Source organism: Muntiacus reevesi, chromosome 12 (genome assembly GCF_963930625.1).
Source record: "Muntiacus reevesi chromosome 12, mMunRee1.1, whole genome shotgun sequence".
NCBI classification, from domain to species: domain Eukaryota; kingdom Metazoa; phylum Chordata; class Mammalia; order Artiodactyla; family Cervidae; genus Muntiacus; species Muntiacus reevesi.
This window is the reverse complement of record NC_089260.1, coordinates 17063184-17088092: the sequence shown is the minus strand read 5'-3', so window position 1 is coordinate 17088092 and position 24909 is coordinate 17063184.

Sequence of the window (24909 nt, the reverse complement as noted above, 5' to 3'; positions counted from 1 at the left end):
TCATGGGGAGCTATAGCAGCTGGAGCCTTCTGGGGGCGACTGTGGGGCCTGATAACTGTGGGGGAGAAATCTCAGAGAAGGAAGCACACGGAGCCCCGTGACTCCCACTCAGAACCCAGAACAGTGACACCCATGTGGCTTCCATCCGCTCACTGGGAGGATGGGGCTCTGGGAACAGTGACCGGGGCTCCAAGCTCTGGCTGGGGGCTCAGAGGAACGAGGAATCTGAGTATTCAGGGCACGAGATGAGATAGGCATGACCTTGGAGGCTCAGGTTAGAACCCAGTGATGAAAGAGACAGCCCAGGAGAGAGAGAGACCCGGGCCAGGCCCTTGGCCGCGGCCAGACAACTTATCACCCTCTCCCTCCCCCAGCCCACCTCTGCAATCCCTGGGCTCAGAGATCTCTCATCTGGTTCCAACTGGGGAACTCCAGGCCCACGGAGTGCAGGGGTGGGGGGAGAGAGTGGTTATGACAAAGGTGACATATCCTGGCTGGCAGAAATGATCTCCAGGCATGTATTTTGCAGAGGCCAGCAGTATGGTGTCTACAGAGATATATACATCTGCAGATGAATCAATCCACACCCAGCCCTGTCACCATCGAGAGGAAGGTGGTAAATTCCCTCTCGTTCAGAGAAGACCTCTCTTCTCAACCGGCGGCCCACGGGTTTCTCACCAAGATAGCAATTCATTGTACAGGGAAGGGAACTTACCATTGGAAATTCCCACTTCCTCCAGAGAACAGTGCACGCAGGGTTAACCTCGGTGAGTAAGAACCCACCCCACCACCCCCATGCTCTCTGGAGGACAGTTTTGCTCTCTGGATGACTGCAGCCACCCCTGGTCTTATCCAAACTCTCGGCCCAAGTCTGAAAAATGCCCGGGACCTAACTAGGAGCCAGTCTCCAAGCACCAATACTGATGGACTGAAGCAGCTATCCAAGATTTTTCCTGCCCTGCATCTTGTCCTTCTCACAGCAGCCTTTTGGCTTTCCTTAGGGGAGCGCTTTCCCACCCTCTCTGTTCATGTGCTTCTGTAGGGGCAGCTGGCCCAGGCCCTAGGAGTGGACCCAGAACCCAGGCTGGGGACTCCCCTGGTGGTCCAGTGGTCAAGCGTCCGCCTGCCAATGCAGGGGACGTGGGTTAGATCCCTGCTCTGGGAAGATCCCACATGCCTGGGGGCAACTGAGCCGCTGTGCCTTCACTATTGAAGCCTCCACACTCTAGAATCCATGCTCTGCCACAAGAGAAGCCACTGTGATGAGAAGCCCTCGAACCTCAAGGAAGAGTAGCCCCCGCTCACTGCAACTAGAGAAAAGTCCGCGCACAGTTCTGAAGACCCAGTGCAGCCAAAAATAAATAAATTAATTAAAAAAAAAAAAAAAAAAAAGGACCCAGGCTGGGCCAATCAGAGACAACTTGGGCAGACACTGCTAGTCTGGGAGTGGAGCTGATGCTGAGGAAAACGGGGGCTAAGAGGTGAACAGAATCCTGAGAGCATCCTGGCTCCAGCTGGTATTTTAACTTACAGCATCAGGCAAATTCCTCTCCATCTTTCCCCTTCTCTCCTTTTTTCCTTCCCTCCCTCTGTCTGTCTCTTTCCTCCCTCCCTTCCTTCCAGCCTTCCTCCTCCTCCTCCTCCTCATTCTTCTTCTCTCTCTCCCTCTTACTTATTTCGGTACAGTCCAGTTTGAGTTTGGCTTTCATCTCTTGCACTAAAATTGGTCCCCCAAAATACCCTGATGGCATTTCCACTTCATGTGCCTGCCCATCCCCCCTCCCACCTTCGACCCTAAGAAAGACTGATGCTGTGATGCTGTGGAGGCTACCAAACCATCCCAACCTCCAGCCCCTTCTGTCCCCAATAGTGGGGAATAAGAACAGAATTTTCAGTTGAATGCACATATCATTCTGTTATTGGCTTCCCTGGTGGCCCGTATGGTAAAGAATCCACCTGCAATGCAGGAGACCTGGATTCGCTCCCTGGGTTGGGAAGATCCCCTGGAGGAGGGCACGGCAACCCACTCCAGTATTCTTGTCTGGAGAATCCCACGGACAGAGGATTGGCGGCTACAGTCCATGTGGTCGCAAAGTCAGACAGGACTGAGGCCACTTAGCACACTTGCTTGCATCTTTCTATTATATAAATAATAAAAAATTAATTTTTTTAACTTAGAGAAGAGGGAGAGAATTACTCCTAAACCAGCTATGGTGAGCATTTTAGCTTATTTCCTTACAAAGGTTTCCCCAGGCACTGTCATATAGTTACAGACCCCAGCGCACAGAGTGTATACCACTGTTGCCATTGTCACCATCACTATACAGGTATTATCATTAGCATTTCTGTTTCTGTGGTTTTTAAAAGTCTATTTTCAACAGCTTCCCTTCAGCTGTTGTAAGACTGGAAAATAAGGAATGTACAGCGTAAGCCCCCTTGCTTAGGTGGGAGCTATTACTATACCCGTTCTTTTGTTGTGTCTGGGAGCCTGAGTTTGATCACCTGGAGATTTATACTGATGCCTGGATCGCACCCCTGGAGATTCTGATTCAGTAGGATCCATGGGGGGTTCCCAGAATTCGTATTTGCAAGCAGCTGCCAGGTGATGCCAGTGCTCAGGTCTCCACGTGTGGAACTCACCCTGGGGCTAAAATGCATTTGCTATTCAGCTGATTTATAAACATATTCAAGCACCAGAAGCCCAGATATAGACGAATCCCAACTTTCAGCTTAAGAGTCATTTACTAAACACTAATTCATGCACCTGTGGTTTTTCAGAAGCCTACGTTTTTCTTGGGGGCTAAGTTTCCAGGGGAAGTATGACCTAGAGCTTGACATCTAAACCCTGTGGGGTGCCCCGATTTCACACCTAAACCCCCTGGAGTCCCCCGATTTCACACAGGCTGAAAAGGAGAAACATTGTGAAGTGAAGAAGGTTTCTTTCACTGTTCTTTTCTAACCTTCGTCCAGCTAGATAGAGGTTAAGGGGCAAGCCATGGGGGACTGGAGCCTTCACTTAATTTTGTAATTACTGAGTGTTGCGGACTATTCAGGGGAGGTGACGATGAACAGAACGTGGTTCCAGGCCTGTAGGCAGTGACGACCAATGGAAAGAGAGAGGAACACGAAATAAAGAAATGTGAGGTGTCCTGAGAAAGAGCGAGGGTTGAGGGGTGCTGCCTGGGAGCATAAAGAAGACCTGGGGCAGCCTCAGGGGGTCAGGACGCTGAGCTGAGGAAGACCTAGCCATTGACCAGGGAGGAGGGGAGGGAGGGGAAAGGGCCGTGGCTGAAGGAACAGCGAAGGCGCGGAGGTGCTGTTAGGTGAGGGTCGTGAGACGGAGGGTGAGGGATGAGGCCCAGACAGCCTCAGTCCGAGGCCAGGTTTGGAACCTCCCATGTTTCCGGTCCTTGAGCCCAAGAGCAGCTGGGGACCGCTGGAGGATTTTCAACCAGTCCACTAAGTGGAATGACGTGGTTTCTTTGATTGCTCAAAATGTTGCCTCCAAGACAACATATTTTGATCAACCATTCTGCAAGCTCAGTTCAGGCCTGCACACGCTGGGTCACCGCAAGGCCCTGTCAGCTGGGACCACAAGTCTGTCTAAGGACAGTGTACTGTGTTAACTGCTGGAAACAGAAACCCACGTAGCAGTGACTTACTGAAATGCAGGTGTGTTTTCTCTAGAAAGCAGTCCAGGGTTCACGGGGGGCCCAGTGGTCAAACTCAAGTGCTTCTAGCATTGGAATCCACTATTCTTGACTGCCTTGCTACTCAACACGTGGCCCGATGCTCCACTGCTGGGGATGAGTTAGAGCAAGTGTTCTATCATGCAGAGCCGCAGTCTGTCTTGTAACTAACCCCCATGTGATTTACTTGAATGCCTGTAGTTGAACAAGTTGGCCTAATCACTTACTGCAGCTAAGGAGATGGCTCACGCCGTGGACTTGAACTTTGGTTAGGTGAATTTAAGGAGGGCCCAAGAAAGCAGGGCTTTGCTCTGGACTGACTTCTGTCAGGAAATGGGACAACTTTATGGTCGGGCACCTTGGAAGTCTTATCTGTAAGGAGGGTAGACTAGATCAAAGCTAAAGTCACAATTGATAAAGAAGCAGCTGTCATTCATATTAGCCAGGGGAAGGAGATGTTCAGTATTTTGTGCTTGGTTCTGTCTGCATTTAGATAAACTTATGAAGTGGTCCATTTGACTCACTTTATGGTCTTACAGGCACAGAATGGCCATGCCTGATGCTGGTGTTAAATGAGATTGTTTAGACTAAGGCCTGGCTGAAAGTTGCTGTTGTTCAGTTACTAAGTCATCTCTGGCTATTTGTGAGCCCGTGGACTGCAGCACGCCAGGCTTCCCTGTCCTTCACTATCTCCCGGGGTTTGCTCAAACTCATGTCCATTGAGTGGATGATGAGATCCAACCATCTTATCCTCTGTAACCCCCTTCTCCTCCTTCCTCTTTCCCAGCATCAGGATCTTTTCCAATGAGTTGGCTCTTCGCATCAGGTGGCCAAAGTATTAGAGCTTCAATTTGAGCATCAGTCCTTCCAGTGAATATCCAGAATTGATTTCCTTTAGGATTGACTGGTTTGATCTCCTTGCAGCCCAAGGAACTCTCAAGAGTCTTCTCCAACACCACAGTTCAATATGGCAGTAGGGGAGACTGGGTACAGAGTTGACACTGGCAGTCTATCTCTCAGACAGGGAGGCCTGGGCTCAGGAATGGGGAAATTCCAGGCCTTGGAAGGTGATGAGATTTTTATCTTATCCTGCTTATCAATATTTAACATTCCTACTGCTAGTTGGATGGGACCTTCACAAAAAAGAGTAAGCCTGTCTCTAGGGTCTGCAAGAAATTCTTGTAAAGTAGAATTTGCTTCTCAAGTTTTCCATACCAGTGGCTGGGAGAAGGAGGGGTCTAAATGAGTTGAAACTGTCCCCTACTACTGGTGGGAGAGCTGTTGGAACAAAAAAGGACAGCTCAGAGAAGAGTCAGTCTGGTATGGCAGAACCAACACAACACTGTAAAGCAATTATCCTCCAATTAAAAAAAAAAAAACACCGATCACCAGTGGTGTCATAGTAATGCCCACCTCACAGCGATGTGCCCCACCCCCACCACACAAAGGACCACCCGCTCACATAGACCTCCACCCCCTTCAGAGTGTCCCAGGCATTTTCTGGAAACCCCCAAAGGGACTCCTCACATGTCCTCTTCACAGTGCCAGCTGCCAGGTTTATTGCCACATTTAACATAAGTTTACTGAATACCTTCGAGACACCAAGTCCTGTGCCAACGATGCCAAATGAATGATTCAGGTGTCAGAGAGATGCATCACTGATTGTAGACAGCTGACAGCTTATTGAGGGAAGACTCTAAGACATGTTACTGAGTATCATCTTAAAAAAAATATACAATCATAAATTGTGGAAGCACTGTGATAAGAAATATCTGATAGTGACCAGCAGGAGACAGGGTGTCCCTTAAAAATATGCCAAGCATCCTGGCATGCTCCCATTCAGGACACAACTGCTGTTTTTTCAGCAGGAAGGAGTTTCCTGCTACACCCCCTCATGACCCACTTCTCACTTCCTTCAGGTCTTCCTTCAACCGTCACCTTCTCGAGGCCGCCTTCCCCTGGACACTCCCCCTCCCCAGACCCCGACTCCCTAGCTCCGTCCTCGTTCTCTATTCTCCCTGGTTTTACCATCTACCATCTCGTATATTGGTTTACTGATTGTCTCCCCTCCCTCCACCAAAAACTTCCTTCCAAGAGATCAGGGTTTTTTCCCTATTTTGTCACTGCCCCCAGGGTCTAAAAAGAGTATGTGATAGTGCTTCAGTGAATGTGTGTTGGATGAATGAATGAATTGAGTGAGTGATGAGCACAGGAAGGGGCTATCAGGGAGGACCCCCGGGAACATGATGGCGAGTCTGTCTTGTCCCCCTCGAGCAGCAAGATGAAGCAAGGGTGAAGGGGATTTGATTTGTGTTTTATCACTTACACTTGGAAAAGGCCAAGCTGGAAATGAGGGGGGGGTGGGTTACAAGGTGGGCGGCCCATGGCCGTGGCCAAGCCAGAGAAAATCGTGCTTGGATAAGATGGTGGGATGCCAGGGACAGGTTAGAGGTGGAGGGGACCAGGTACTGGATTGTTCTGAATGGGAGAGGAGTGGATCCTGGCCCCTAGAATTCTGGCCTTGACTCCTCAAGGTGGGCAGAAGGGAGGAGGAATAGGTGGGAGCAGTCAAAGAGTCTCCCTTGGACTGTGTTTTCCCTCTCCTGCTCTGCCCCAGCTGTCAACATCTGCAGCCTCCGACGAGCATGGCCAGAGTCTCAGCACGGCCGCTAAGACCTTGCCCATCCAGGAGGGTTACGGCCGTGCAAGTGTGCATGAAAAAGGTTGCCTTTCCCTATTACTGAACAAAGAATGTTGCCTGGAGCCCATCAAACCAGCAGGCGCCCCTGACGGTGCACTCAGAGGAGATCAGAATGAAGAGTAAGGCTCCAGGCTCCAGACAGCCAAGGTGCCGAGCAAAGCAATGATTTCAGTGAGCCCAGACTCTTGCATCTTCCCATACATGGAAAACCGCTAAGTTCATTAGCTTGAAATGTCTGGTTTTCTTTAATTAGCATCATCTTTTGATGTTCTGACTACCTGATTTTTTTTTTTTGCATAATTCCTATATCCTGGCTCCTCCCTCACCCCCTGGGAGCTCCCTGTCCAAGAGGCTGTCTTCCGGACTTAAGTCCTCAGTTGTGTCTGCCAAATAAAACATAACTCCCAGGTTTTAGGTTGTGGCCTTGGCACCTGCTGAGGCAACCATGCTCGGTTCCACGCAGATAGGGGCTATGCCTGCCCCCCACCTCTCAGGTCCTCACCCCTCTAAGGTCCCAGGGCCTCACTCCAATCCCTCTTTTCTCAGGCTGCCTGCTCCAACTGCACCTGCCTGCCTCCACTGACTTGCAAGACCTGCTTTACCATGCCAGTGTGCCAAGGGGAGACGCCGACCTCAGCCAGCAGCGAGGCAGGCTCCCAGCCAGCAGAGCAGATACCTGGCCCATCCACTCAAGAGCTGCCCAGACCCAACACCCAAGCAGGTGCGGGAGTCAGAGGGGGCCGGGAGAACTCGCGGGAGCCTGGGACCCACAGCTGACACACTCCCCAAGGGCCCAGCCTCCTCCCAGGGCTCTGTCCCTAGCTCCAGGGGAACTGAAAGAGGCCTCTGACAAGACCCCGTGCCACCAGAGTCCAGTCTCAGGGTCCGCAGGTTCTGCCGATGTTCTTGCTCCCCTCCCCAGCCCCGCCTTCCAATGCCCAGAGATGCCCCCATCCCCTCCCCACCCCGCCTCCTCCATGAAGTCACCCCTGCCTCCTTCTGCTCCTTTGATCGTGTTCTCCTTGGGACTCTTGGGCCCCTATATCCTTATTTCAGAGTTTGGGGCTGTGTGTTTCAGTCCAGTTCAGTTGCTCAGTCATGTCCGACTCTTTGCGACCCCATGGACTGCGGCACACCAGGCTTCCCTGTCCATCACCAACTCCCAGAGCTTGTTTTCACCTCCTGCTTTTTAATTCCTCCAGGCCCAAGGGTGTGTGTGACATTCCTACAGAGTGGGGTGGCAGACACAGACTGCAGCTGACTGGACATTCATTCAAGTCCAGCCTGCTCCTGTGTGACCTTGGGCAAGGAGCTTAACATCTCTGTGCCTCATTGATAAATGAGGATACTCATGCCTACCCAAGAGGCTCCCGGGAACATTAAATGAAACCCCATTTGCAAAGAGCCCAGGCCGATATCTGACGTGCAGTAGAGACACGGCTGTCATTCCCATGTGACAAGTCTCCCTGCTCCAATACGCGACAGCACTCCAGGCATTCGGCAGGGGCACAGAGAGTGCTCGGTGGCCAGGTGGGCTGAATCTGGGTCTGTAGTTGGCTCACGTGGGTGAGGCACTAGAGCATTTGTTCCCGTTTCTCTCCTGACTTGTCTCCTATCTGCGGGTCTGAAGAACTACAGGCTGATGTCTCATTTCTTCAGACCCTGAGCCGGCAAAGACATGTCAGGTCAAGTTCGTGGATAAGTGTAGAAATAGACACTGGCCCCTCTCAAGGGGTGGAGAGGATCTTTCTCACAAAAATTTTCACTGTTCATCCTACCCCTTTGCTTCCTAAAAGCATCCCTAAAGCAGGAGCAGGTTTTGAGGCAAACTTCTCTGAAAGACAGATTTTAGAGATACTTTTTTTTTTTTTTTAGAGATACTCTTTGGAGATCTTTCTGGTCCTATCTGACCCTTTGCCATGATTGAGGACCTAATAAAAATCAGTGAGCATCTCCAGAGCGTGTGGTCAACATGATGCCTCCCTGATCCAGCCCCGGCATATTTTATACCCATATCCTCTGTCATACCCATGACAACCCCATCCTACAGGTGAGGAAACTGAGATTTGGCAAGCTCACACAGCTGGTAAGTAGCAGAACCAAGATGTCCACTCTGCTTGACCTGTCCCAGCCCACACTCCTGACACGGGGCCACTCCCCTTGGTAATGGGGTGAGCACTGGTCTGGAATCTGAGAAACCAGTTCTGAGCCAGTGATGGACGCTGTCCCTGGAACCTCAGCTTCATCCCTTTCTACACGGGGAGAGGAGAGGCCACCCTCCCACTGCCCAGGTGAGGGTTTGGGGTGGGGACAGGAAGAGAACAAGGAGTGAAAATAAATTTCTTTTTAATTGACAGCTAACCAGATTTTCTCTAGCAGCAATTTATATCTATTTCCCCTCATTCAGGCAGCTGGGAATATGAGAAAAGCATTCAGCCGTTTGAAGAGTGCTATTTAACTCATGACAAAGAACAGTTCTTTTGAATCTCTGAGAATTTTCTGTAAGTCACATGTCATTTTCACTTTCACCTATGAAACTGAAGCTCACATTCATCTTTGTAAAAAAGCTTCCCCGGGTGGGGACGGGGGGCGGGGGGAGTGGAGAGGCGGCCAGCAGCAGAGACTGGGTCTCAGGCCTCCCTGGAAGCACAGACCATCCCAGCAAGTTGCTGTCTTAGGCTAAGACCTGAACTTATTTTGGAAGAAAGAGCTGAAAAAGGTCACGGTGAACCAACAGAAAATCATCAACGTCTGTCTTTATCTCTGTGGGCTTGGACTCACTGTAGCAGCTCCCGGGAGCCCACGGGGAAAAGCCAGCCTGGGAGGAAATGGAGTTCCCCGGGCTGGAGAGGAGACTGAAGGTTGGAAGAGACCCTGTCCCACACCTGCTTCCCTCGTAAGGCGTCCCCTAGCTCCCTCGTAAGGGACCCTGCCAGGTAGAAACCAGACCAGCGCTGGGCCAGGAGCCAGAGCGAGGGCTTACCTGGTATGAACATCTGCTAAGCTCTTTGAACCAAATGAAAACCCTGCTATTTTAGTGATCGTAAATTCCTACAGCAGTTTCCCCCAGTACCCTGGCTGTCATGTTAATGGAATCATTTTTCAACTTAATAGGAACCTGCACAGGGCCGAGTGTGTGTGTGTGTGTGTGTGTGTGTGTGTTGTGTGTGCATGTGTGTGCGCGCATGCGTCTGTGTGTGTGTGTGTGTACACGCCTGCATTTTTCAGAAGCGAGGATATTTGCATAACACAGATATGGCGGCAGATACCAGATAAACAGGAAGTTTCAGACCTGCGCCGTTTCCTTTCACTGTGAATCAGCAGCCTCTGTCTTCTCATACGGAAACGGTGGAAGTCACAGGGGATGGCTCGGGAATGCGCAGTACAGGAGAAAGCACAACGGTTCCCAGCCGCCTTCTTTGGTGGGGGGCTTCCCTGGACGCCCACCCCTGCTGGCGCACCTCAGGCCCCTGCTCTTCACCCACCCGGCTTCCGCAGCCCTCCAGATGCTTGGACACCAGCCCCAAACACGTCAGCCAGTGTCCAACCACATGACATTCATTCCACCAGCTTGGAGGAGGCCAGGCTGGGGGCCGGGGACACCTCATCTCCTGCTTCCCCGGGCCCAGGTGTGTGTCCCGGAGAGGCGATGTGGGGTAGCAAGCACAGCCCGGACCTGGCACCGCAGTCCCTGGGTTCAGACCCTTGGGCTAACCAGAGAGGCCTTGGGCCACCTGCTTTGAACTCTGAGCCCGGGTTTCCCTGTTAGTCTTGTGGGGCTGATAGTGGCCTTCTGCGGGTTTGGAGCTGTGATGCAGTACATCTGAAAAGCAGGGAATAGAAAGCATCAGTTAAAAACACAGGTTTCGGAATCAGATGATATCTGAATTCAAAACCCAGTTCCATTGTATTCTGGATGCGAGACTTGGGGCCAATTACTAAACTTTTCTGAGTCTATTTGCTCATCTGTGAAATGCAGATAATAAGAGTCGTCTAAGGGAACTCTCCTACACTGTTGGTGGGAATGTAAGTTGGTGCAGCCACTGTGGAGAACGGCATGCAGATGCCTTATAAACTGAGAGCCGAACTACCATATGATCCAGCAGTCGCAATCCTGAATATGTAACAATGAAAATACTAGCTTGAAACGTTATATGCACCACCCCAATGTTCACAACAGCACTATTTACAATAGCCAACACATGGAAACAACACAAGTATGCATCAGCAAATGATTGGATTAAGAAGTGTGTGTGTATGTGTATACATATGTATATATATCTGTATACACACGCACAATGGAATAATATTTAGCTGAAAGGAAAAAAAGAAATACTGCCATTTGCAGCAATGTGGATAAGCTAGAGATTATTATGCTCGGTGAAAGAAGTCAGAGGAAACAAATACTCTTATGATATCACTTACAGGTGGAATCTAAAAAAATATACAAATGAATATATAAGAAAAGCAGAAATAGACTCACAGGCTTAGAAAGCAAACTTCTGGTTACCAAAGAGGAAAGGGAAGGGGAGAGGAACAACTTCAGGGTATGTAATTAACAGGTAGAACTCCTATGTATAAAACAGATAAGAAATGAATAAACTCTGTATAACACAAGGAACGATAGCCATTATCTTGTAATAACTTATAAGGGAGTATAATCTGAAAAAATACTGAATCACTGCTGTACATCTGAAACTAACATAATCCTGTAAATCAACTATACTTCAATAAAAAAAAAGAGTAATCCATCCGATAGTCTGTTGAGAAGGTGAAATGGCATATTACTTGGCACCCTGGCAGAACAGTGTCTGGCTCACAGGAAACTCTCAACTCTGTGAACCAACTTTCCTACTGCCTTCTCCCCTTCTTCCTTCCTCCGGCCTCACCCAACGCAATAAGACCTGTGAGGTAGGGACCACTGCTGAGCTTCCCCATTGAGCACCCAGCCCTTGGCTGGGCACATAGTAAGGTTCAACAGATCAGTTGAAAAAATGAATGGAAGTCCTCGGTTCCTAGCAGCTGTTGAGGAAATATAGCTGTATAAAACAAATCAGTACGAAAACCATGCTCTCTCTGTTGCTGAAATCCCTAAAAGGGGGCCAGTACAGAATAAAGATTATAAGCGTCATGGGCTTACACAGCAGTCAGATCTTCTGTGTCCTTTAACTTCTCTCTGCCTCTCTTTCCTGATCTGTAAAATGGGCACACTAGTAGTAACTCACCCCCTACTGTGAATTACTGGGTTGTTTTAGGGTTACATGAGACAATGCAAGCAAAATACTTAACACAGCACTCTGCACATAACTAGCATGTGGAGGAATGCGTCCGAGAAATCCCAGCTTAATGACCCTGCAAGAAGATGATTCCAAGACTTGACTTTTTTTCCCAAGAGGACAAGCCTTAGGCCTGGCATCCGTCCTGCCTCGTTTCTCTAGGTTCTCCCTCTCCCCACAGTGTCCCTCTTCCTTCTTAGGCTGGGTGGTCTTTTCTTATTGAAGAGTGGGCGCTTCTGAAGCCTGGCTCCCCCCACCGCTGTGGGATTGCTGCACAGACAGCAAGCCATGCCCTGCTGACCCCAGCTTGCTGCGCTGCGTGCACAGGGGCGCGGGCGGGCCAGGGGTGTGGGAGCCTTGTCTCTGCAAGGAACACAGCACACTCGCCCAGGTGTATTTACTCAGGGGCTCGGACACAGCGTACATACAGGTGAAGCACCAAGATCTGTACTCAGCGTGGCTTTGCATCCAGGCTCTGCACAGACAAGCTGTCTGATCTCAGACAAGTCTGGTACCCTTTCTCAACCTCAATTTCCTAATCTGAAAAGTAGACACCAATGCTAGTTGTTCTTCAGTCGCTCAGTCGTGTCCAACTCTTTGTGACCTCAAGGACTGCAGCACGCCAGGCTTCCCTGTCCTTCACTATCTCCTGGAGTTTGTTCAAACTCATGTCTATTGAGTCAATTATGTCATCCAACCATCTCACCCTCTGTCGTCCCCTTCTCCTCCTTCCCTCAATCTTTCCCAGCATGAGGGTCTTTTCCACTGAGTCAGCTCTTTGTATCAAGTGGCCAAAGTATTGAAGCTTCAGCTTCAGCATCAGTCCTTCCAATGAATATTCAGGGTTGATTTCCTTTAGAATTGACTGGTTTGATCTTGCAGCCCAAAGGATTCTCAAGAGTCTCCTCCAGCACCGCAGTTTTAAAGAATCAATTCTTTGGCACTCAGGCCTTCTTTATGGTCCAATTTTCATATCCGTAGAAGAAAAACCATAACTTTAACTAGACAGACCTTTGTTGTTTTTTGACTATATAAACATTTGTGATACCAATGCTAGTACCTAGGGCTGATTTTGAAAACACTTAATAACCAGCTTTGGCGCTAAGCTGTTAGATGAATTCCAGTAAATACAGGCACAACTGCTAAATATTAACTCTGCTGATTTCTACTGCAGAGGTTGCTATGGCTCCTGGCACAGTGGAAACACCCTAAACATTAGCTATGATTTTTATGTTTAGCCCGTGTCACACAGTTCCCAGAGCAGTCCCCCGGGGAAGAACATTCAGAGAAGCGAGGCCCCTGGAAAGACCGGGTCTTTGTTCTCTCCCATTTTGACTAAGACCCCCGTGCCTCTCTTTGCTCTCCAGAGAGTCACAGAAGTGCTGGGGATGAGAAAGGACCTTGGTCTTCTCTGCTCAGTGCAAATCATAGTCCGTCCCTGTGTTTCCCATGACCGGGAGCTGGTTTCCCTGTGAACGCTCTTTGCAGATCTTCCTCACAGTCACAGAAGAGCCAGACACCCAGTGACCGAGTCACGGAGTCTGTTCGCCAGTGAGAGGCTGACACGTCACAGGGTGGGCCCTTGTGCCTGGATGCCTGGATGGAAAAATACAGCGATGTGATTGTGCACATGCCGCTGGACATCTTCTGTGTCTGAGGCCAGAGTCTCCTTCTCTCCTGATATCACTCCTTGGACCAGGTATTTGAAAAGGGTCCTGGGCGTGCAGAGCATGGAGGCAAGCCCTCCACGGCAGCAGAAGTTGATCCTCAGGCACCCCCATTCTCCTTCCTGCACCCCAACAATTCAAAGCCAGAAATGCTGGACAGTGGGTCCAGCAGCCCAGAGCCTAGAGGTCATCTCTGCCCCCGAGGCAGAGTCTGCATAGGCCACGCCTGCTGGGGCCCAGGACAGTCGGTCACCTTGGAGGCCTGTGATTAAAGCAGTCATCTCCCTACCTAGACCCGGTGGCTCATCTGTGTCCGGGGCTGCGTATCTATGAAGTCCTGTGCTGTCGCCTCATAAAGGATGCTCCTACTGGAGTGAGTATGGATGCAGCCAGAGAGCGAGGTGCCTGTAGCTTGGGTGATGGCTGCCCATCAGAGCTAAATAATACAATGCAAACCCAATGGGATTTTCTAGTAACTCTTTTTTAACAGAGGACTTTTTTCTTTTTAGAACTGCATCCTTCATGGTTAGAGCCCAGCAGGAATTTACCCATGGGTTTTTCAAGCAACTATATTTGTCCTTTGCTGTGTCACAACTGTCAACAAAATAACATAACACTGTAATAATAAAGCTGCCATTTCTTGTCTGTGAACTCTGCTCTGACCTCTAGCAGGTATTCATACATATTCTGTCCTCTGGGGGTATTTCTTGCCAAAACCATGAGAAAGGAAGCATAATCACAATGATAATTATTATAATTATAATTTAATTTAGTAATAATCAGTAAGTATAAAACAAATGTTATTTTAATAAAACACATATTAAACTTTTTCAGCATGCTAAGTTTTGTGCTCATCGTTTTATAACTGCCATCTCACTTGTTGCCTCCACGATCCCCATAATGTAAGTACTATTATTGCCCCATTTCACAGAAGAGTAAGGGGAGACCCGGGACTCTAGGCCAGATCCACAGCTGCCAGACCCTGTGAACTTCCTCACAGGCTCTACCCAGCCTGCCTCGTCAGCCCTGCTTCTTCTCATTCATCTTCTACCAGGGAAGGGGAGGGCCAGGAGACTGAGGAACCCACAGCCAGCATGCAGGCCACTGAATTGGCCAAGCACCAGAATGCAAACCCTCCTGGCAGGTCAGAATTCTTGGGCTGGCTTCCCACCACCTCCCCGCCAGTCATTGCAGACCAGTGGTAACTCACTGCTCTGTGTACTATGTGTAATGGATGAAATCCCTTCAGTTGTGTCCGACTCTGTGCTACCCCATGGACCGTCTGCCAGGCTCCTGTCCATAGGATTCTCCAGGCAAGAATACTGGAGTGGGTTGCCATGCCCTCTTCCAGGGAATCCTCCCCACCCAGGGATCGAACCCACATCTCTTATGTCTCCTGAATTGGCAGGAAGATTTTTCACTTCTAGGGCCACCTGGGAAGTCAATTTACCCCTTCAGTTCAGTCACTCAGTCGTGTCTGACTCTTTGCAACCCCATGGACTACAGCACACCAGGCCTCCCTGTCCATCACCAACTCCTGGAGCTCTCTCAAACTCATGTCCATCGAGTCGGTGATGCCATCCAACCATCTCATCCTCTGTCATCCCCTTCTCCTCCTGCCCTCAATCTTTCCCAGCATCAGGGTCTTTCCCAATGAGTCAGTTCTTCACATCAGATGGCCAAAGTATCAGAGTCTCAGCTTCAGCACCAGTCCTTCCAATGAATAGGACTGATTTCCTTTAGGATAGACTGGTTGGATCTCCTTGCAGTCCAATGGACTCTCAAGAGTCTTCTCCAACACCACAGTTCAAAAGCATCAATTCTTCAGTGCTCTGGAGAAGGCAATGGCAAACCACTTCAGTATTCTTGCCTTGAGAACCCCATGAACTTACTCCCTTAGTTCAAATGAAATAATGAGGATAACTTCTGTCACCTGCACTGATAGCTCTGTTTTAGCCACTCAAACCACTAGATTTGACACTTTGGGAGCTGAAATGAAAGGACCGAGGACCGAATAACCTTAGCAGCAAATGCAGAGCTGCCATATCCTTCCCCACTGCCCCAGTTTCCCCTCTTATTAACACCTTGCATTTGTGCGTCACATTCCTTATCACTGATGAACCAATACTGATACATTATTGTTGACTCAAGTACATAGCTTACTTTTTATTTTATTTATTTATTTGGCTGTGCCGGGTCTTCGTTGCAGCACACGGAACTTCCATTTCACTGCCACACATGGGATCTTTAGTTGCAGCATTCAAGTTCTTCATTGCGACATGTGGAATCTAGTTTCCTGAGCAAGGGTGGAACCCAGACCCCTGCATTAGAAGTATGGAGTCTTAGCTACTGGACAACCAGGGAAATCCTAGAGTCCATAGTTTACATGAGGGGTCACTCTTGATGCTGTACACTCTAAGGTTTGGACAAATGTATCACAATTCATATCCACCACTACAGTTCTATAGAGAACAGGTACACCAACCCCTGGCACCATTAACCTTTTTATTGTCCATAATTTCACCTTTTCTAGAATATCACATACATTAATAGCAGTTGGAATTATACAACCCATAGGCTTTATTTAGATCAGCTTCTTTAACTTAGGAATATACCTGTAAGTTTCCTCCACATCTTTTCATGGTTTAGTGGCTCACTTCTTTTATCCTTAAATACTCCTCTATTGTCTGGAGGTAACACAGTTTATCCATTCACCTACCACAGGACCTCTTGGTTGTTTCCAGGTTTGGGCAATTATGAATAAAGCTGTTATAAATATCTGTGTGCAGGTTTTCATATGAAAGCTAAGTTTTCAAGGAGAACAATTGCTGGGTAAGTGCATGTTTAATTTTGTAAATAATATTTTAAACTTAATTTTACCTTGCATATTGTGTGCTTTAATGAAAGTGCTTAAGCTGTGCTGGGGATTTGCGATTCTTTCAAGAAGAGCAAGAGCCTCCCCAAGTATAACAGCCTAGTTCTCCAACCTCCTTCCTGCCCTCACTTCTTAGCCTTTCCGTCCTTCTCCACCCTCTGGGGACACAGAAAATCTGATCTCAGACCCACCAAGCTAGAGTTCAGTGCCAACACCTGGTTCATACCTTCTCCGGGACAGGAAAGTAATTGCACAGCTTTTTTGTTTGTTACCATGCAGCAAGTGGGATCTTAGTTCCCTGAACTCACACCCCTCTGAGTGGAAGCTTAGACTCATAAACAGTGGACCACCAGGGAAGTCCCAACTGTTTGGCTTTTACAGGCAGTTAAAATTCGGCTGCTGCTCAGAGTACACAAAGATGTCATTTACGTCAAGCCAAAGTGTTTAGAAAGTTAATAGGATTTGCAGTAAACTTTTGGAACAATTCTGAAATATAATTGAACTAGTTGTACACACATGATTAAGTTTTTCACTTTTAATATATTTCATTTCTTTCTCTTCCCTGAATGCTGTTTCCTTATTGAACTGCTCCTTCATCTTCTTGATATACATATTTCTACTTTGGAAAATCACACTCATATTTTATTAGCTCAGCAGGGCAGGAGGTAGGCCTTGTTTGTCTTTGTAATGCCTATGTAAATATTTATTGAATGAATATTTTGGAGAAAACGATCTTGTTTTTCCCTCCAGTTTGAAAATGTCTTTCCACAAGAGTCAGTCTTTACAGATCTGTACCCATGAGCATCGTTGTAATGTCATTCACATACTGATTTAACATGCATTTAAATGTGCTCTTCCCACCTCCCCGCCAGGTCACAGGGGGAGATCATCAAGGACATGAGTTCAACCTCAAGGGCTCTTTCTCAGGATCCAAGCTCCCAAGTCTTAGGCCTTTCTCATGAGGGTCTGGATGAGCCTGTTGCTGCTGCTGGCAGGTCCTTTACACACAGTCCCTTAGGGCCCCATTGAGGCCAGCTGCTCCTGACCCCACTGAGGATCTCCGTGTTCCCGCTTTCCAGGGGTACATTTGGGGGACTGATTTATAGAGGAGCCTCTGGTGTAATGAGCCACTGGTACCACAGTGACCTGTATGCTGACAGCTCTTCCCTGGGTTTTCATTCTTTCCAGACTCCTCAAAGGAAGCCTGTTGTTTTGATTTGTTTAACTTCTGGGTAAAAGTAAAGGTAAACCTCTGGTGAATCAAGGTAGTGGTCAAATAGGAGATGGCAAGAGTAAACATTGACATTTTAAGTATCGGTGAAATAAAATGAACTGGAATGGGCAAATTTAACTCAGATGACCATTATGTCTACTACTGTGGGCAAGAATCCCTTAGAAGAAATGGTATAGCTCTCATAGTCAACAAGAGTCTGAAATGCAGTACTTGGGGGCAATCTCAAAAAAGACAGAATGATCTCTCTTCATTTCCAAGGCAAACCATACAATATCACAGTAATCCAAGTCTATGCCCCAACCAGAAGCTGAAGTTGAACAGTTCTATGAAGACCTACAAGACCTTCTAGAACTAACACTCAAAAAAGATGTCCTTTTCATTATAGGGGACTGGAATGCAAAAGTAGGAAGTCAAGAGATACCTGGAGTAACAGGCAAGTTTGGCCTTGGAGTACGGAATGAAGCAGGGAAAAGGCTAACAGAGTTTTGCAAAGAGAATGCACTGGTCATAACCAACACTTTCTTCCAAAAACACAAGAGAAGACTCTACACATGGACATCATCAGATGGTCAACACTGAAATCAGATTGATTATATTCTTTGCAGCCAAAGATGGAGAAGCTCTATACAGTCAGCAAAAAACAAGACCAGGAGCTGACTGTGGCTCCAATCATGAACTCCTTATTGCCAAGTTCAGTTCAGTTCAGTTCAGTCGCTCAGTCATGTCCGACTCCTTGTAACCCATGGACTGCAGCATGCCAGGCTTCCTCATCCATCACCAACTCCTGGAGTTTACTCAAACTCATGTCCATTGAGTCGGTGATGCCATCCAACTATCTCATCTTCTACCATCCCCTTCTCCTCCCACATTTAATCTTTCCCAGCATCAGGGTCTTTTCAAATGAGTCAGTTCTTCACATCAGGTGGCCAAAGTACTGGAGTTTCAGCTTCAGCATCAGTCATTCCAATGAATATTCAGGACTGATTTCCTTTAGGATGGACTGGTTGGATCTCCTTGCTTTCCAAGGGACCCTCAAGAGTCTTCAACACCACAGTTCAAAAGCATCAGTTCTTTGGTGCTCAGCTTTCTTTATAGTCCAACTCTCACATCCATATGGAGAAGGCAATGGCAACCCACTCCAGTACTCTTGCCTGGACAATCCCATGGACAGGAGAGCCTGTTAGGCTGTAGTCCATGGGGTCATGAAGAGTCAGACATGACTGAGAGACTTTACTTTTACCACACTTTCATGCATTGGAGAAGGAAATGGCAACCCACTCCAGTGTTCTTGCCTGGAGAATCCCAGGGACGGAGGAACCTGGTGGGCTGCCATCTATGGGGTCATGCAGAGTTGGACATGACTGAAGCGACTTAGCAGCAGCAGCAGCACATCCATACATGACTACTGGAAAAAGCATAGCTTTGACTTCATGGACCTTTGTCAGCAAAGTAATGTTTCTGCTTTTTAATATGCTGTCTAGGTTGGTCATAGCTTTTCTTCCAAGGAGCAAGCATCTTTTAATTTCATGGCTGCAGTCACCATCTGCAGTGATTTTGGAAACTGGGTGAGACTCATTAAATTTTTTTTTGGGGGGGGTCACATTTTCTCTAATTGTTCAAAATGCGAGTGCATCCCAGTCAGGGCCTGTGTTTGCTGTTAATCACTGGGGGACTCTGCTTGTCCTGACACCCATCCCTCACTGCTTCAGGGGGCAAGCACTTGCTGGCACTCTTTGACATGTGACTTCAGTTGCACACATTCACTGCACCCCCCTCCCAGCAACCCCCATAGCACCCCCCTCCCCACCTCATTTCCAGGTTCAGCCCTCTGCACCTTGACAGTCCCCCGCTGTGTTTCTGCCCCAGCTTCCCTGTGAGAACCTTCCCATGCTGCCCCTCCCCCAGGCCGGCCCTCAGGGGAGCCAGTGCCTGGACCGCATGCTGAGACCTGAGGACTGGACACCGTTAGGAGCCCCCCTTCACTCCACCCCCCCCACCTCCATCTGCATTCTGCAGAGGGGTTAGTTCTTCCAGCCCTCCCCCTTCTGCCCCCCACAGTACTGTCCTCTTCCCGCTCCCACAGCCAGGGCCCTCCTGTGTGTGCTGCCTGACCTTGGAGCCTGCACGGGTAATCAGGTAATGAGGGTCATTCCCACCTCCACACCCTCCTTCCTGCTGTTTTCCCAGCCTGGAGTTTCCTGACCTATCCCTTTCTGTTAGGCTTATCTTATTCTGGCTCAAGGCCTGCCTCCTCCAGACAGCCTTTCTTTAGCTCTACTTCGGCTCAAACTGGACATGGAACAACAGACTGGTTCCAAATTGGAAAGAAGTACATCAAGGCTGTATATTGTCACCCTGCTTATTTAACTTATATGCATAGTACATCATGAGAAATGCTGGGCTGAATGAAGAACAAGCTGGAATCAAGATTGCTGGGAGAAATATAAATAACCTCAGATATGCAGATGACACCACCCTTATGGCAGAAAGTGAAGAGGGACTAAAAAGCCTCTTGATGAAAGTGAAAGAGGAGAGTGAAAAAGTTGGCTTAAAACTCAACATTCAGAAAACTAAGATCATGGCATCTGGGCCCATCACTTCATGACAAATAGATGGGGAAGCTGTGGAAACAATGGCAGACATTATTTTTCAGGGTTCCAAAATCACTGCAGATGGTGATTGCACCCATGAAATTAAAAGACACTTACTCCTTGGAAGGAAAGTTATGACCAACCTAGACAGCATATTAAAAAGCAGAGACATTACTATGCCAACAAATGTCCATCTAGTGAAGGCTATGGTTTTTCCAGTAGTCATGTATGGATGTGAGAGTTGGACTATAAAGAGAGCTGAGCGCCAAAGAATTGATGCTTTTGAACTGTGGTGTTGAAGAAGACTCTTGAGAGTCCCTTGGACTGCAAGGAGATCCAACCAGTCCATCCTAAAAGAAATCAGTCCTGAATGTTCATTGGAAGGACTGATGTTGAAGCTGAAACTCCAATACTTTGGCCATCTGATGCAAAGAGCTGACTCTTTGGAAAAGATCGTGATGCTGGGAAAGATTGAAGGCAGGAGGAGAAGGGGATGAGAGAGGATGAGATGGTTGGATGGCATCACCGACTCAATGGACATGAGTTTGAGTAAACTCCTGGAGCTGGTGATGGACAGAGAGGCCTGGTGTGCTGCAGTCCATGGGGTCACAAAGAGTCGTATAGGACTGAGTGACTGAACTGATTGAACTGACTGACCTTGGCTTGAGTAGCTATTGCTGAAACTGCCCAACTCAGATGGGACTCAAACCCAGTCTGAACCCAGATTGGGCTTGATCCCATGGGTTGTGACTCAAACTCACTGTCTTTTAATTGAAATCTCCTACTGGTCTCAGGACTTAAAGAAGCTGAGATTTTTTATGTGTCAGTGTAGAAGGAATTCAGTGAGAGGCAAAGTGATAGGTTAAAAGTGTATTTACTTAGAGAGATAACACATTCTGTAGACACAATGTGGTCTGTCTCAAAAGGTGAAAGCTGCCCTGAAATAACGGGTGGTTAGTTCTTATGGGCTGAGTAATTTTATAGGCTAATGAGTGGGAGGATTAGTCTAACTAGATTATTCTAACTATTTCAAGGAAGGGGCAAGAATTTCCAAGAATCAGATCACCACCCATTTTTTGGCCTTTTATGGTTGGCCACTGTTGTGACATGGGTTGGTATGTCATTCAGCATATACTAATGTATTACAATGAGTGTATAATAAGGTTCAAGGTCCACTGGAAGTCCAACCTTACACCATCTTGAGCCTAATGCATTCTAAGAAGGTTATATTGTATCCACAACGGCTTCTTTTAAAAGTTGTGCTCTGTCCCCTTCCCTCTTATTTCATTTCCAGGTCCAGGTGAGTGGGCCTTAAGCAGAGTCCTCTGTGAAGAGAAGTCACTCAGTCATGTCTGACTCTTTGCAACCCCATGGACTGTAGCCCTGCCAAGCCCCTCTATCCATGAGATTTTCCAGGCAAGAATACTGGAGTGGGTTGCCATTTCATTCTCCAGGGGATCTTCCTGACCCAGGGATCAAACCCAGGCCTCCCACACTGCAGGCAGAATCTTTACCATCTGGGCCACCAGGGAAGCCCTAGAGTCCTCTACTGGAGTAAGAACCCTAGATTTTCTGCAAGATGGAAATATTGAAATTGTGTTGGAGACAATAAACTGCCCCTCCCCGTTAGTTAATAGAAACTTTCAACCACAAAAAGATGGGAAGCATACTTACCTTGCAGTGGTAGAGAGTGTAGGAATACCAGGGGAATCCACTCTCTAGCGTGTGTGCATGCATATTCAGTCATGTCTAACTCTTTGCCACCCCCCTGCCTGTAACCCAAGGTCCTCTGTTCATGGAATTTTCCAAGCAAGAATACTGGAGTGGGTAGCCATTTCCTTCTCCAGGGATCAACCCAACCCAGATATTGAACCCACATCTCTTGTGTCTCCTGCATTGGCAGGCAGATTCTTTACCACTGAGCCACCTGGGACTGTGGTCAAAAAATGATCCCTGACTTTGTTTTATGCCTGTGGTGCAGCCTCAATGGACCTGCACCACAAATGGGATTCAAACACAATCTTCCAACTGAAGCTGCACAACTTGTCTCAGAACATAATGAAGCTCAGGCTCTTTACATCGGTGCAGAAGGATTTCAGCAAGAGGCAAAGTGATGGGTAAGAAGCAAATTTATTAATATCATATCCTTTGTAAAGAGGTTGTGGGGAAATGGCACATGAGAGGATGGTCATGTCCCAGGTCTTGGGCGAGTTCCTGAGATGGATGTCAAGTGGCTGTCTTTGGCTTGTAGCAGGAGAGAATTCAAGAGTGAGCCACAGTCAAGTGAAAGAAGAGATACACATTCTGAAACGTTTCGTCTCAGATTGGGACTTCAACCCATGTGCTGGGACTTGAATCCAGCCAAAACCCACGGTCTTCCAACTGAGATCACATACCTGGTTTCAGGACCTGATGAAGCTTAGGTTCTTGATGTCTCATTGCACAATTCAGTGACAGACAAATTGATAGGTAAAAACTGGATTTATTTAGAGAGAAACATCCTCCAAAGACAGAGTGTGGGCCCTCACAGAGGATGAGTGCAGTGGCCTCAAAATGTGGTGTGGTCAGCTTTTATGGGCTGGGTAATTTCATAGGCTAATGAATGGGAAGGTTATTCCAACTATTTTGGAGAAAGGACAGAGATTTCCAGGAATTAGGCCACTGTCCACTTTTTTATTCTGATGGTCAGTATTGGAGCTGTCATTGTGCCCTGGGTAATGTCACTTAGTTTGCTGAAAGTGTTCGTTACTCAGTCATGTCTGACTCTTTGTGACCACATGGACTGTAGCCCACCAGGCTCCTCCGTCCATGGAATTCTCCAGGCAAGAATACTAGAGTGGGTTGCCATTCACTTCTCCAGGGCGTCTTCCTGACCCAGGAATTGAACTTCAGTCTCCCGCGTTGCAGGCAGATTCTTTCCCATCTGAGCCACCAGGGAAGCTGATGTGTTACAACGAGCATAAACTGAGGATCAAGGTCTAGTGGAAGTTGACTTGTCTGCCATCTTGGGCCTATTTCATTCTAAGCAGCTTAAGTTGTGTCCTTGGGCTATTTCATCCTTTCAAAGGTTGTGCCTTGCCCCCTTCCCTTCTGTTTCAATTCCATAGGCAGAATGCAGTCCATTTCAAATGGTGAGCGCAGTGGTGAAATATGGGGTGGTTAGTTTCTATGAGATGGGTAATTTCATAGGGTGAGGAGTGGGAGGATTATTCCAACTATTTTGGGGAAGGCACAGACACTTCCAAGAATTGGGCCATGCCCACTTTTTGACCTTTTATGGTTGGCCTCGGAACTGTCATGGTGCCACTGTGGATATCGTTTAACATATGGTAATATATTACAATGGATTTACAATGAGGCTACTGGGAGTCCAATCTTCTGCCATGTTGGCGCTAGTTAGTTTTAACCATTTTATATCATCTACTCAAAAATTATGTCATTCCTGTATTTTTTTTTAAATTTTGTTGAAGTATAATTGATTTACAATGTTGTGTTAATTTCTGCTGTACAGCAAAGTGGTTCAGATATATATATATGTGTATGTATATATACACATATATACTCTTTTTCATATTGTTTTCCACTATGGTTTATCACGGGATACTGACTGTAGTTCCCTGTGCTGTACATTAGGACCTTGTTGCTTATCTGTTCTATCTATACTAGTTTGCATCTGCTAATCCCAAACTCCCAATCCTTCCCTCCCCTTTGGCAACCAGAAGTTTGTTCTCTATGTCTGAGTCTGTTTCTGTTTCACAGGTATCTTCCCTTAAGTCCTATTTTAGATTCTACATATAAGTTACATTATATGGTATTTGTCTTTGTCTCTCTGACTTACTTAGCTAAGTATGATCATTTCTAGGTCCATCCACACTGCTGCATTATTTCATTCTTTTTTATGGGTGAGTAATGTTCTATTGCGGGCTTCCCAGGTGGTGCTAGTGGCAAAGAACCCACCTGCCAATGCAGGAGATGTAGGAGATGCGGGTTCGATCCTTGGGTCAGGAAGATCCCCTGGAGGAGGGCTTGACAACTGACTCCAATACCTGGAGAATCCCGTGGACAGAGGAAGCTGGCAGGCAAGGGTCCACAGGGTCACAAAGAGTCGGACATGACTGAAACAACTTAACATGCACACTCAATATTCCACTGTACACACACACACACACACACACACACACACACACACACCACATTTTGTTTATTCAGTCATCTGTTGATGAACATTTAGGTTGTTTCGACTGGTGTAAATAGTGCTACTCTGAACATAGGGGTGCGTTTATCTTTTTGAGTTGTAGTTTTTCTGGATATATGCCCAGGAGTGGGGCTCCTGGATACATGACAACTCTTTTTTAGTTATATCATTCTTTTAAAGGTTATGCCCTGCCTGTCCCATTACAGCAGGGAAATGCCAGTAGCTCTAACTAAAATACAGATTTCTGGTCTCCTTCACTTGGACCTAGTGAACCAGGAGCTCTGAAGGTGCAGCCCAGGAATCTGCATCTCTATTAGACACTGTCTTAGCTTGACTGTGGTTAGCTGTTTGGCACGAGATGCTGTAACCTTGGTCCTTCCACCTCAAGGGATTTGCAGCATCCCCTGGGGTCCTAGGGCCTCTTGCTTCAGTGGTTAAGGCCTGATAACTCCACCTTAGAGCCCCAGGCCAAAACTCACCCCTGGTTTTGGCACATCATCCTACACCATTTTGCCTAATTAGGCAATCTATAAATATTTATTGAACTGACCCAGGACTCTCAAGGGCAAGGTCATGTTTTCTTTATTTCTTTGGGGCCAACTTCCAGCATATAGTAAGTACTCACTCTATCCCTGAGAGTAGGTTGATAGACGAGGTCACAGATCCGGGACACACCTGCAC